Source organism: Mercenaria mercenaria, chromosome 4 (assembly GCF_021730395.1).
Source record: "Mercenaria mercenaria strain notata chromosome 4, MADL_Memer_1, whole genome shotgun sequence".
Classification (NCBI taxonomy): Eukaryota; Metazoa; Mollusca; class Bivalvia; order Venerida; family Veneridae; genus Mercenaria; species Mercenaria mercenaria.
The window spans coordinates 91951950-91967023 of record NC_069364.1 but is presented as its reverse complement, the minus strand read 5'-3'; the positions used below and the strand labels follow the sequence as shown (position 1 = coordinate 91967023).

General features: G+C 34.8%; 1 protein-coding gene and 3 long non-coding RNA genes across 5 annotated transcripts in view; 2 read left to right on the top strand and 2 right to left on the bottom strand.

The window, feature by feature from the left end:
* Positions 1-5252, top strand: part of LOC128556524 (uncharacterized) — a 28254-nt gene extending 23002 nt beyond the window's left edge. Inside the window, exons 3-4 of the long non-coding RNA XR_008370740.1 lie at positions 4621-4799; positions 5109-5252. This is a non-coding gene — a long non-coding RNA (uncharacterized LOC128556524). The remainder of the gene's footprint in view (positions 1-4620; positions 4800-5108) is intronic.
* The window catches only part of LOC123553082 (intermembrane lipid transfer protein VPS13D-like), a 240767-nt gene that overhangs the window by 69332 nt on the left and 156361 nt on the right, over positions 1-15074 (top strand). The gene's annotated exons all lie outside the window — the stretch shown is intronic.
* Positions 1-15074, bottom strand: part of LOC128556526 (uncharacterized) — a 218055-nt gene that overhangs the window by 55197 nt on the left and 147784 nt on the right. The gene's annotated exons all lie outside the window — the stretch shown is intronic.
* Positions 1-15074, bottom strand: part of LOC128556525 (uncharacterized) — a 192136-nt gene that overhangs the window by 41357 nt on the left and 135705 nt on the right. The gene's annotated exons all lie outside the window — the stretch shown is intronic.

Genomic DNA, 15074 nt, shown 5'->3' with positions numbered 1-15074 from the left:
GTGCTAGCCGAAGCTGCTATCAAGAGAGATGCTGCATACTGCCAGCCAGCCCATGTTTCTTCTCGGGAGCATTTAACATTCTTTGCTTCTTATAGCCTACCCTATATATTCCTATAAACGCATCTACCCTATAGGGTCTTATTGGCAGTATATTTCATTATAAATGGTCTTTAAATCACATCTAACTAGCTCTCCTGTGTGCTACCGTGTTGTATATTTCATCCATCAAACTAGCCAAAGCTGCTACCTTGTATGGTTGTATACAGCAAGCTAGCTGTCTTTCCTTCCTACAGGTGTATAACTTCCAGTTATCTACTGTTGATCTTCTTGACCGAAGTTTTTCAGTCTTTCAATATTTAACAACTTCTGATTGCAAAACTGTTTAAACTAGAAGATTATAAGTTAATAATTATGGAAAAATGGGACCTATTAAGTTAATATTAAAGTAACACTTACAGTTCAAGCCGAACACAGTAAAGTAATTCAAAACGATTAAGCTTGTATGATTTTCCATGTTTGATAGAATCCTTTTTTTAGTAATTAATATAAGAAGCAAAACTGAAGCTTTTAAAATCTGCATCATAATGGTTGTTTTCTAAATATTGTAAGAGCATTATTTTCAGTTATTTGATATTGAAACTTTACAAGTGACTATATAGGGTTATAAAAATAGATGATAGCATCAAGTCCCATAACTCTGACATTCATTTTAGCCAAATTATGCCCCCGCCCCACCCCCCTTTGGACTAAGTAAATCCTGGTTAAAGTTTTGCATTCAACTCTATTAAACTAAGGTATTTTAAAAATTAGGGTAATATTCCCAATTCAAAAAGTAGAGCATTAATGTCTTAGGGACATCTCTTGTTCTTTGATCTTGTGCATACCAGATATTTGTAGGTCATTTCTGATAATTTGCTGGTCAGGACCAGTTTTCTAGAGTAATGGCCCTTGAATAAATCAAAATTGCAAAATTCAATTCTATTAAGAAGAGTATTATAGAAAATATAATTAATTGAAGGGTATATTATTGTGACTTCTTCACCTTTGGTATCTCAGGCATTGTTTGACAAGGTTCACTTAAGTGAAGTGTTGGTTGCTATTTCTTAGTATTTGTACTATTCTCAGTGGTTGTTGTTTAAAAGCAAGCAAGGCATGAACTTCAGTTGATTCATTTTGGTTAATGGTACATTTGATTTAAACAGGATTCATTAATACAGACTAGGTTACTGGGGTTACTAGGCCAAGAAAAAAAAATAAGATAGCTAAGATAGAAAGTTGCTGTATCAAGGCTTTAATGGGTATTAAATAGGTCAAAATTAATGTCTTCTGTGACATTATGCAGTATTAAAGTCCTATTTCTGGCAAACACAATGTATACTGATATAAAACTTTGGTATTTTGTGTTAAAAAGTTTGCTTTATGAATTAAATTTACTGAAATGAATTATGTTTTTAAATTCATTGGCATTTGCAATGTCTGTTTAAGGAATAATTTATAAGGTAAATTGGCAAGGTCTAAAGTTGATATAATATGGAAAGTTAAGTGGCAAGGTAAATGAGGTGAATGGATGCACTTTCTTCAACATTTAATCCTTTGGGCAATTTTTTGCAAAGCCGATCAAAATTTTAAGATATTTGTAATTAGATACTATTAAATAGAAGGTATTTTGTTCAAGTTAGTGTAGACAAAATTGTTCCAAAACTCACCAAGGTTACATACTACATATCCTATAATTTTAGTGATAAGAATTTTGGCAAGATCATTTTTGTAGAACCAGAGTTATGGTAAGTTACCATACTTCATTTTCTTAAGGCAACAGCCGTCATTTCATGAACAATCTTCTATGCCATGTAAACATACACAACAACTTCATATATATATGACTGGCATGATTACTGTAGTGAATCAAGAGTTATGGCCCTTGAACAGTCTTATAGAACATAATACAGAGTACAAATTGTTGCAAGATTGATCCAATAACCCATGAGTCATTGGCTCTTGAGTAATGTCTTAATAGTGTAATTTCATATTGTTTTCCTGTCCTATTAATAGGAAACCAAATCAAATTATTTTTTTAAAGAAGCAGATACAGAGTGCAATGTATTTACTTTGTCACCAGCCATAAACTAGGGCAATAGGTCACATTGTAAAAAATCCATGTTAGCACTATAGAGGAGACATCTTCAACCTATCTTGCAGAAAGCCTGTTGGAAATGAAGTCAATATACAAGCTTGGTTATCTTGGGTAAAAAAAAAAAAACAATTTAAAAATGGTATTGGATAGAAATCCCATGTAAACGCAATAGTAGAGATATTTTGCTACAGGTCTGAAGGTCAAAATAGAAACTTGGTCATTTTTGGAATTGAATTAAATTTATGTTCAACTTGGTCATCTTGTGTTTAAAGTCACCATCAGCAGGTATTATGTAAAGTTGAAGGTTCAGTTGGAAACTAAACCATTTGAGGTCAAAAACTAGATCACAGAAAAACCTTGGTTACACTTATTTATTTATTACCTTTAAATGTGAAGCATGGTCAGGCAATCTAGCACTATTGTGACCCACTTAGTTTTTGTAAGCAATTTTGGTGTAAGTTTCGGTTTAAATAATTTTAAACTTGATGTTGCATTTAGTTATGGTTAGGGTAAGGACTTTTTTTTTACTTTTTTAAGACGGTAGGAGTGAGCTTTTTTCCTTCTGTTTTATTTTTCTGCCAATCTTCCAGACTGCTGAGGAGGAGATGCTGTTTCAAAAGATTGGCAGGGTTGTATTTTGTTACAGCTGACAAGGCCTGACAGATCCCTTTACTATTGATCGAAACATGCTATCGACTGCCATCAAGGATAATCCGGTGCCTATATATCCGCAAGATGCAGTGTGGGAGTAACTGGTTCTACAATTCTGTACCGGCAGGTTTAGATGAAGGTTATTCATGTGTTTTGAGAGGTGGGAATCAGGGATTGTGAGGATTTTAATTTCTTTCAGGTATATAGCCTGCCAATGACAACTGACTGTATGTCCCGTCCATACATACAGTCGGCAGGACTTTCTTTCAGCATCAAGACCTGCCTAGGACAACCTTTATGAGGTGGGCAGGATTTCTTCTTTTCCAGGTCCAAGGTCTGCCTAAGACAGCTAAACATACAGAAGTGGCAGAATATTTCTTTTAGGTTTCAAGGCCTTGCAGATCCCTTAACTGTTGATCAAGACTGCTATCGTGACTATCGAGGACCCGGTGCCTATATGTCCGCAAGATAATCAGCGTGTGGGGGTGACTGATCTGCAATTCTGTGCCGGCGGGTTGCTAGATGATAGTTGTTCCTTTGTTGAGTGAGACGGAAATCAGGGATTGCAAGGATTTCTTATTTATTTCAGGTTCATACCCTGCCTCTGTCTTCTAATGCATGTTTTACTTGGACGGAACATACATTGGGCAGGTTTTGTATTTCTTTCAGGTTCAAGGCCTGCCAGGACTGGGCAGGATTTTCTCTCTTTCAGATTTCTATGAATGTTTGCCTTCCTCTACCAGGACAGGCCAGGCCAGTCTGTCAGAATTGTTTTCATGTAGCTCACTTCTGCAATATTGAATTCTTTCCTTATTTAAGCAAACTTTCTTAACATAAAATAATTTTTGCATTTTTAGCTCGACTATTCATAGAATAGTAGAGCTATTGGACTCGCCCATGCGTCGGCGTCCGCGTCCCGATTTGGTTAAGGTTTTGTATGTAAGCTGGTATCTCAGTAACCACTTGTGGGAATGGATTGAAACTTCACACACTTATTCACTGTGATAAACTGACTTACATTGCACAGGTTCCATAACTCTATTTTGCTTTTTTACAAAATTATGCCCCTTTTTCGACTTAGAAATTTTTGGTTAAGGTTTTGTATGTAAGCTGGTAACTCAGTAACCACTTGTGGGAATGGATTGAAACTTCACACACTTGTTCACTGTGATAAACTGACTTACATTGCACAGGTTCCATAACTCTATTTTGCTTATTTACAAAATTATGCCCCTTTTTCGACTTAGAAATTTTTGGTTAAGGTTTTGTATGTAAGCTGGTATCTCAGTACTTACTTATGGGAATGGATTGAAACTTCACATACTTGTTCACTGTCATGATCTGACATGCACTCAGCAAGTCCCATAACTCTACTCTTTTTTTCAAAATTATGTCCCTTTTTCGACTTAGCAGTTTTTGGTTAAATTTTTGTATGTAATCTGATATCTCAATATCCACTAATTGGAATGGATTGAAACTTCACACACTTGTTCACTGTCATGATCTAACATGCACTGTGAAGGTCCCATAACTCTGCTTTGCATTTTTACAAAATTATGCCCCTTTTTCGACTTAGCAGTTTTTGGTTAAGTTTTTGTATGTAAGCTGGTATCTCAGTATCCACAAATTGGAAGGGATTGAAACTTTCCACACTTGTTCACTGTCATGATATGACCTGCAGTACAAAGGTTCAATACCTCTTCTTTGCATTTTACAAAATTATGCTCCTTTTTCAACTTTCGTATTCATTCAATTGACAAGGCTGTTGAATAGTCGAGCGTTGCTGTCCTCCGACAGCTCTTGTTTTTTTCCTGTTTTGGCTTATTTAATTTCAGGCTTGAGGGCAGAGACTTTCATTATTTCTGTGCATGGAAACTGAAATGATGACGGTCCTTGTATAGAGATCCAGACACTTCGTTCCCAAGGTGATGTGAAATGGTGCGAAGTGTTGTGTATGTCTTCTGCCTTCACTCTACTAGACCACTACTGCATGGATCTTCAGTATCTTCAGTTAGTAAGTATATCTTCTTTAAATTAGCTGAATTCAACATTTCTAAATTTCTAAAACGGATATGTCCATCATTCAATTTAGGCAATACCATTTATTTATAGAAGGGATGTTCACTGAAAATTTACTGACTGAATAGTGAACGGTGCATACCTTGTTCAGCCTGCACATCTTGGTCTGCACTCAGGCCTCAAAAGCAGACTAAAGGTTAAATTAAATGTGTGTTGTTGGACATTGAAATTAGATATTACTAATATTAGATTCTTTTATTGTATCTGAGGTTAAATGATTCTTCTTGTTTGATGTATCTTGTAGGAACTGTGATGACACTGAGGAAATATTCTACAATCTTCACCATGGTCATGGTTGAATTGTAATTACAACATAGCAATCGCTGTGCTGTGTGAAGTCTGCATGTATGTGTTTCTAAGAAAGTGACAAGGTGTGTTAGAAAGTGACAAGGTGTGTCACGGTGTGTCAAGGTGTGTCACAGTGGAAGCTGTGCATCTGGATAGGTAAGGGTTTTTTTTTGAGAATATCATTACTTTGGCTTGATTTTTTATGTTTACAATATAGATTCTCGAAAATAGTTTGATGCTTTTTTTCTCAACTTGAGTGGCAACCAATAAATTTTAAAAACGATGCCTTTGTTATTGCAATTCTTTACTTCCTGCCAGTTTATCTATAGGCATCCTGTGACTTTGTTATTATTACATTTAATAGTGTAGAATTTTAAGCAGCCTTTAGGAACTTTGTGTCAACTTCCAGCAAAATCTTAAGCAAAAGTATAGTTGTTTGGAAATTTTGACAAAGTCCTTCCTTATTATCACATAGAAATTTTAGTGAAGGTTTTGTATGGGACTTTGAAGCAGGTTTGTCACTTTCAGCTATTATTGTACAGAATGACATGTGATTTTGTTAAAATTGAATGTGAATAGGAGTCGGCAAAAGGATAGGTTTATTTATCTTGGCTATGGCAATACACGATAGGATTCTCTGTAAAATGTAAGGATTTTCAGAGTTACTGCCCTTGAATTACTGAATATTCAGAAAATTGTATGTGCACTTAATACAACTTCGGTATATTTTCTTTGACATGGTCTTGCTTATTTCTGCAAAATATAGGTCAAGATTGATCAAAATGCCAGTTTAGAGGTTACTTCAGAGTTATGTCCCTTGAATTTATAAACAATATAACTCCAAACCAGATCTCTAAGAGTTACTGCATTGATAGCAGTATTGATAAACTAAACAAATACAAAGTAGAATGTTCTAAAGTCCAAATTAATGTGCTATATGTTGTTACTGGCACTGTTTTACTGAATGTACAGATATGATCGGGTAAGGTCTTGAGAATGTAATCATAGAGAATTCCATCTTGGTAACTCCAGGAAGGTCTATATTATCTTTCACCAAGTACTGAATCCAAGCTTGCTTTGCTTAATCAACAAACTTTTATTTTTGAGCTTTTCTTTCATAAATGCTTTAAAAACATTTTTGCAGTCATTTATTTCTCTGATCTTTGACAAGGAACATTCAGTTGAGAAGGATGCATGCATTCCTCCCTGGCACTGTACACCCATCCCTTGCACTGCACTTTGCATGTTTGCTGCTTTCTCAGTGGAAATTCCAAGTTGAAGTGTTGGAGAAATAAGTATGCCTAAATTGGGAGGGAAGATTTGTCTAGTTTTTCATAATTATTTAAATTAAGTAAACAAGCAGTGTTTTAGTATGCAGTGTTTATCAATCCATTATCTGCAATCTGGAGATATACTGGTGTCACTTGGCTCTAACCAGTAGTCCTTAGGGAAGCGTCGCACACTTGGCCACTAGGTCATCATCCACCATTCATTTCATTTAAGATCATCATGAAAGTAATCTTACTTTCTCTTATTTAATGTAGAACAGACAAAATGGAAAGTTCCATAAAATTCATATATTTAATGCTCAAAACTGCCATTCAATGTTCTGGTTACTGGTTATTTGTAATTATAATGACAGATTATGGCAGAGAGATAAATAAACTGACTCCTCTTTCATTGTAAAATACCCACCATCAGTGCAGGTAAATGTATGACTGCATTAAGAAGTAAAGATAAACTAACAATTCCTAGCCATTGTGTTACAAATCGGAGTACTAGGATTATATTATTGTCCAAAATGGAAAATTTTTTCATTATATTTTGGCTAGAATTAATGGCTCTGTTTTTCAAGATGATTAATCATAATTCAGGCATTTTTATAATGAATCATTTAATAAATTCATGTCTGATCCAAATATACTGGCTGCTCTTTTTCAAATACTTGAATGATTAAGGTACTGGCTATTCATTATTAGCTCATCTGATTTTTTGAAAAAAAATGATGAGTTATTGTCATCACTTGAGCGGTTGTCGGCGTCGGCGTCGGCGTTGCCTGGTTAAGTTTTATGTTTAGGTCAGCTTTTCTCCTAAACTATCAAAGCTATTGCTTTGAAACTTGGAATACTTGTTCACCATCATAAGCTGACCCTGTATAGCAAGAAACATAACTCCATCTTGCATTTTGCAAGATTTATGGCCCCTTTTGTACTTAGAAAATATCAGATTTCTTGGTTAAGTTTTATGTTTAGGTCAACTTTTCTCCTAAACTATCAAAGCTATTGCTTTGAAACTTGGAATACTTGTTCACCATCATAAGCAGACCCTGTACATCAAGAAACATAACTCCATCTTGCTTTTTGCAAGATTTATTGCCCCTTTTGGACTTAGAAAATCAGTTTTCTTGGTTAAGTTTTATGTTTAGGTCAGCTTTTATCCTAAACTATCAAAGCTATTGCTTTGAAACTTGCAACACTTGTTCACCATCATAAGCTGACTCTGTACAGCAAGCAACATAACTCCATCCTGCTTTTTGCAATAATTATTGCCCCTTTTGGACTTAGAAAATCATTTTCTTGGTTGAGTATTATGTTTAAGTCAACTTTTCTCATAAACTATCAAAGCTATTGCTTTAAAACTTGCAACAGTTTTTCACCATCATAAGTGGACACTGTACATCAAGAAACATAACTCTATTCTGCTTTTTGCAAGAATGATGGCCCTTTTTAGACTTAGAAAATCATGGGTAGGACAATATTTCTATTACACAAAAAAAATCAGATGAGCGTCAGCACCCGCAAGGCGGTGCTCTTGTTGTTAAATGTTTTTATGACTTATTAAGGCAGAACAAGAGATGTAGGAATATTACCAATTAAGCTTACCCTTTATTGTTACGGACTTTGTCATTAGGTACTGGCTACATTTTATAAGAATTAACTAAATAGTTGCCCTTTATTGTTATGAACTTAAATTGTTAATAGGTACTGGCTACATTTTATAAGTATTAATGGTTACCCTTTATTTTTACGAACTTTGTTAAAAGGTACTAGCTAGTCATTTTGTAAGTATTTACTTGATGGTTACCCTTTATTGTTACAAACTTTGTCATTAAGTACTGGCTACATTTTATAAGTATTAACTTGATGGTTACCCTTTATTGTTACGAACTTTGTTAAAAGGTACTAGCTAGTCATTTTGTAAGTATTTACTTGATGGTTACCCTTTATTGTAACAAACTTTGTCATTAAGTACTGGCTACATTTTATAAGTATTAACTTGATGGTTACCCTTTATTGTAACAAACTTTGTCATTAAGTACTGGCTACATTTTATAAGAATTAACTTAATTATTATTGCAGAAATGTTTGGCTACTGAACTGCTATTATAGTATTATGCAGGTTGAGTTTCATGCTCATATTTCATGAAGTACATTTATTTTCAACCATTGGGTTCAATACTGGATGTAGTTTTCATATTACATTAGTTAATCATTAACCACATAAAGGAAAAAAATATTTTAAGAAAAGTTACAACCACTGTAATGTTTTTAGCAAGTAAATTCATATTTTTGAAGTGTCAGACACTGTTAGGAGGAAGATGCCAGCCATTGCATTAAGGAAGGTCAAAATTAAGTCACTGTAACAATGTTTACTATAGTTGTTATATCATATCACCACATTAATTAAGTTAGAGCTGGTTAGGTTGAATAAAGCCTATAATGTTAATTAAATGCAGGCATTGAAAATGTTCTAGATTAAATGCAATAATCATAGTAGTGTTTTAGAAAATGTGTCTGCCAATATGCTTTATGCCCCACAATTAAATACAGTTTAAGATACTACCTTATCATTTACTTTGTCAACTCTTATAGATAGCCAGGCTGGTTTGAACAAAGTCAAGAGGAGGCTAGGTAATAAACTGACTACAGGTTAAAGACAGAAAAGCTGCGACTTTCTACATTTAAAAATAATCAGATAGGGATATGGTAGGATAAGACAAAGACATACTGGCTACAGGTTTCTAGAAACTACCATATCGCTGCATCTTAAGGGTTGTATTTTTGGACTAAATTTCAGTGGATAGGGATGATAAGGTAGAACAAGATGTTTTTCTGCCACTGTTAGTGTGGAAGAGTACTGTACGATAGTGTTTAAGTCAGCCCTCAAAATAACAAGGTAATAGGTACTACCATATCATACAGTGTTTGCATCAGTTGTAGCCAGGCCATTTACTTGGTTTAGTGAAAATCCACACATCAAAATCTGAGGGTTGCTGGTCATATCTTTCTCTTTTTTTGTATTAATTTTGTAGGACTTCTTTTTTTTTTTTTTTTTTTTTTTTTTTGCCATCAATTTTTAGCTCGACTATTCGAAGAATAGTCTAGCTATTCTACTCACCCTGGCGTCGGCGTCGGCGTCACACCTTGGTTAAGTTTTTGCATGCAAGTACATACAGCTATCATTTAAAGGCATATAGCTTTGAAACTTATTTATTCTTTTTCTAGGTCAATTACCAACCTCACTGGGTCAAGTTCCATAACTCTAACATGTATTTTGAGCAAATTATGCCCCCTTTTGGACTTAGAAAATTCTGGTTAAAGTTTTACATGCAAGTTACTATCTCCAAAACTAATGCAGATATTGAATTGAAACTTCACATGTGTCTTCGGGGTTATAAAACTAGTTGATAGCACCAAGTCCCATAACTCTGACCTTCATTTTGGCCAAAATTATGCCCCCTTTTGTACTTAGAAAATTTTGGTTAAAGTTTGCGTGCAAGTACATACAGCTATTACTAAAAGGCATATAGATTTGAAACTTATTTTTTCTTTTTCTAGATCAATTACCTACCTCACTGGGTCAAGTCCCGTAACTCTGACATGTATTTTGGCCAAATTATGCCCCCTTTTGGACTTAGAAAATTCTGGTTAAAGTTTTGCGTGCAAGTACATACAGCTATTACTACAAGGCATATTGATTTGAAACTTATTTTTTCTTTTTCTAGATCAATTACCTACCTCACTGGGCCAAGTCCCATAACTCTGACATGTATTTTGAGCAAATTATGCCCCCTTTTGGACTTAGAAAATCCTGGTTAAAGTTTTACATGCAAGTTACTATCTCCAAAACTAATGCAGATATTAAATTGAAACTTCACATGTGTCTACGGGGTTATAAAACTAGTTGATAGAATCAAGTCCCATAACTCTGACACGTATTTTGGGCAAATTATGCCCCCTTTTGGACTTAGAAAATCCTGGTTAAAGTTTTGCGTTCAAGTACATACAGCTATTACCAAAAGGCATATAGCTTTGAAACTTATTTATTCTTTTTCTAGGTCAGTTACCAACCTCACTGGGTCAAGTTCCATAACTCTTAACATGTATTTTGAGCAAATTATTCCCCCTTTTGGACTTAGAAAATTCTGGTTAAAGTTTTACATGCAAGTTACTATCTCCAAAACTAATGCAGATATGGAATTGAAACTTAACATGTTTCTTCGGGGTTATTAAACTAGTTGATAGCATCAAGTCCCATAACTCTGATATGCATTTTGGTCAAATTATGTCCCGTTTTGAACTTAAAACTCTTTTGATATTTAACATTTTGGGTAATAATTTCCTGCTTCTGTGACAATATTTCGAATAGTCGAGCTTGGCTGTCTTACGGACAGCTCTTGTTTATTTGTATATGATTTCAGTGTTCTACCTGAACATTCGTTTAAGTCATAACTCACTAATCATAGTGTGTTTTTTTGGAATTATTGAATGCCTGAGGATGTATCCGGCGTTAATTCAAAAGTGAAGGTTACTATAAGTTTATATTTCTGATCAGCAGTATTATAAACAATGGGATTCATCCAAAATTTGTCCAAAATTAAGATTATAAAATCATACATCACAGAATCTCAGGGAGAACACCGAATTTCATTGCTAGGACTCTGGTACTGGTGATAAAAGCCGAAGAAAAACTGGCTTCTGGTTAAAATTTAAACTAAACTACTTCTTGCATATTTGATAATTTCTTAATGATTAAATCCTGGTAGCTGTTAGGGATATGGTAGAATAAGGCAAAGGTTCAATTCTGGCTACTGGTTTTGTATGATAACTGCCATATCAGCCCATTTTAAGGGCAATGTAAAATTGGCTGTCATATATTTTTGGACAAAATTTCAGATAATAGGGATGATATGGTAGAATGTAGGAAGATCATCAGCCATTCACTTCTTTCTGAAGTTGTATGATATAAATATCTGCATTGCAAGATAAATAATGAACACATTGTGTTTTTTTTCTTAACATTACACCCATACTCAGATGGCTTTACCTATACATTTAAATAAAAGATGAGAGACCTGTTTGAAAGATTGATAAAGGGAGCTTAACCTTAAAACTACTACTGTCAACAGAGTATTTCAACAGTATTTACTGGTACAGAAATTAGGCATTGGGTTAATGGCTGGATTCACTTCTAAAATATTATTTTGAAAATATAGAGGTCAATAATTGTCAATAATTTCATAGTTCAAAGGTTTTATTTATGATTATTAGTTATTTGTTTAGAATAATTCTACCATCAAGGAAATCTGAACATTCTCTTTTGAATTAGGTATTACTGACTCTTTGATTTAGATTGTTAAAAGAACTGAGTGATGGAATCAAGTCTGTTTTACATAGAGTAAATGTCGGTCTCTTTTCTACTTACATGCTTTTTCTATCCTCATGGCTATTTGCTCAAAAGCAATTGTGCAGTTCTGTTGTCGGGGTGGATATTCAACCATAGTAGCTGTCCCATACTTCTCCCACAAATAGCTGTCCAATTCTTCTAAGAGTGGAAACTCGGACCAGTTGGCTGTGGCCAAAACTGTAGAATTCAACCAAGCTAGCTCTCTCTCAGCTGCTGAGGATGATATTCCACAAGCCAGCAAACCTCCATACACCTGTCCTTTACTATCCAATAAAGTCCTATAGTTCTGTCCAAATAAGCTGTTGAGACAACTTCAGAAGGAGGAATTCTACCAAGCCAGCTTTCCAATCCAGCTATTGCGGGAGGAATTCCACCAAGCCCCCTAATATCCTATACTTCTTTCCAAATTATTTGTCAAGACAGCTTCAAAAGGAAGAATTCCACCAAGCCACTTGCCCCAACCTGTTATTGGTGAGGAATTCTTCCTAGCCAGCTGTCCCAACAGCTGTTTTGAAGGAATTCCACCAAGCCATCTAATGTCCTATACTTATGGCCAAGTAGGCTGTCAGAACAGCTTCTAAAGGTCCCAACCAACTGTTGAGGAGGAATTCCACCAAGCCATCTGTCCCAACCAGCTATTGCGGGAGAAGAGCCACCTGTCCTGTACAGATATTTCAGCTAGGATTCTAGTAATCTGTCTGTCTGGTACAGCTATTGAGGAGGAATTCCACTAAGCCAGCTTGCCATTACTGTTGCCATGAGGATAGATAAACAGTGGTAGATGGGAGAAAAATATTTTGCTCAACTTGTGTTTAGATTTGATACTTCATGTAATATCAAGGGCCAATCAGCAAGGAATTTATTTTTGGTTTTCTAAGCTGGAGTTGTTAAAAGAAATTGAAATAATTACATGTTATTTAAAACAAAGTAAAATTTCAATTTAGAGTCAGTCAATACACTGAATTACTGTCTAGTTGTAGAAGCACAACAAAGGAAGAACATTTTCATCAGCAGGTCAATTTAGTACATATTTAGTTCTGCATAGTGATTGGCATAATAACTTAATTTAGTAACAAGTGTTCTGGAAAAATATATAGTCTTGTAGATACCAGGTCATCATTTCATTGTAACAGAAAAGATTGTTTGGTTTAGTTTAAGGTAGTCCAGCAACCTGTAGCCTAAATGACAAATTTACTTAAAATCTTTGGGCCTGCAATCATTTTCATCATTTTCACAATGTGTATAATATTGTATTAAAAATTGGTTGTACTGTGTCTTCAAATATAACATATACAATAGAATGCATCTAAGCTTTTGTTCAGTTCAAGATTCTTCATGTGCTAGACACTCGGCTCCAAGATTTTTCCTCCATATACTGCCTGCACATCTGTTTAGGAATGGCAGCATTTTGGCAACTGAGTTTCTAGTTTTCCGTTTCAAGGACAGTCTTGATACTTAGGTAGTAAGATATTATTTAGAGTTGAACCTTCAAGTACAAATATGTTTGGTTGTGGTCTTCCTACAGACATTTTTTTTATTCATTATTTTTGTGTGTTTGAGCTGTATGATTGTGTTGCTTATCATTCTGACTGCTGAGGAGACACTTCTGTGAGGTTTACTTATCTCCTGGACTGTACTGCGGACTGCACTGTTTTATAGCCACTGTCAAACATGACAGTCCAAAGACACTAGAGTACCATAATTATCATTATAATTGCTCAACTGTGTAACTGTAACCAGTTCACAGAAAATCCTAAGCTGATAAGCTTAATTGAATTCTGTTTAGTTCTATTAATGAAATCTGTTTTATCAGTAATATCAAATATTTAAATTTAATTAAGAATATTGTGTATTTTTGGAGTAAATTTCAAGAAATAAGGATGGTAGGTACAATAAAGGAAAAGATTGGCTTTAGAATGTTTGTTAAAACAGAAATCTTTTGAAAAAAAAAATCATTTATCATGAAGTGAATGTTAAATGAAAATAGTTACTAGAATAATGTTGTGCAATGTAGTGCTTTTGTGCATTGAATGACTGTCAAAGAATTACCTTGTATAATGCAGTGAAAGAAAGTGCAGTGGATGAATATTAGATGAATTATATTGTGAAATTGTGCGAGTGAATATTAAATTCAAAATGTTTAAAGTAAATTGTATTTAAAACACAATGACCTGACAGTAGAACCAATGATTTTGTAAAGCAGTGGCAGAGTTAGGTTATTTTGTTAAGTAGACAGTGGCATGGCATATTAGTAATTTTTGGTTTTGTAAAGTGGTAATTTGAGTTTATTTAATTTGTAAAACACAGTGGAAAGCTTAAAGCTGATGTAGTTTTTGTATCACTCTGGCAACGTATTTTAAGTGGATTTAATTTCTAATAGTTTTCAAGTTACAGTGGAAAATTCACAAAACTCAGTAAGTTTGCATTTCTTTTTTCTTTCAATAGATTGCCACTCAAATGTAAAATAGATTTAGTATTATTCAAGTAAATAAGTGGCAAAAACCTTGAATTTCATGTAGTATAGAATGGTTGTACAGTAGGCTAATTTTTTCTGCAGTGAAGTGAAAGTTTGGTTACTCTGTTGAGCTGATTTCAAACCAGTTACATAATCAGCCTCTGTTTTACTACAAATTCAGATTTTTATGCCCCCAAAGGGAGGCATATAGTTTTTGAACCGTCTGTCTGTCGGTCTGTCAGTCTGTCCACAATTTTCGTGTCCGGTCCATATCTTTGTCATCGATGGATGGATTTTCAAATAACTTGGCATGAATGTGTGCCACAGTAAGACGACGTGTCGCGCGCAAGACCCAGGTCCGTAGCTCAAAGGTCAAGGTCACACTTAGACGTTAAAGGTCATTTTTCATGATAGTTGGGCGTGTCCGGTCCATATCTTTGTCATCGATGGATGGATTTTCAAATAACTTGGCATGAATGTGTACCACAGTAAGACGACGTGTCGCGCGCAAGACCCAGGTCCGTAGCTCAAAGGTCAAGGTCACACTTAGACGTTAAAGGTCATTTTTCATGATAGTTGGGCGTGTCCGGTCCATATCTCTGTCATCGATGGATGGATTTTCAAATAACTTTGCATGAATGTGTACCATAGTAAGATGACGTGTCGCGCGCAAGACCCAGGTCCGTAGCTCAAAGGTCAAGGTCACACTTAGACGTTAAAGGTCATATTTCATGATAGTGCATTGATGGGCGTGTCCGGTCCATATCTTTGTCATTCATG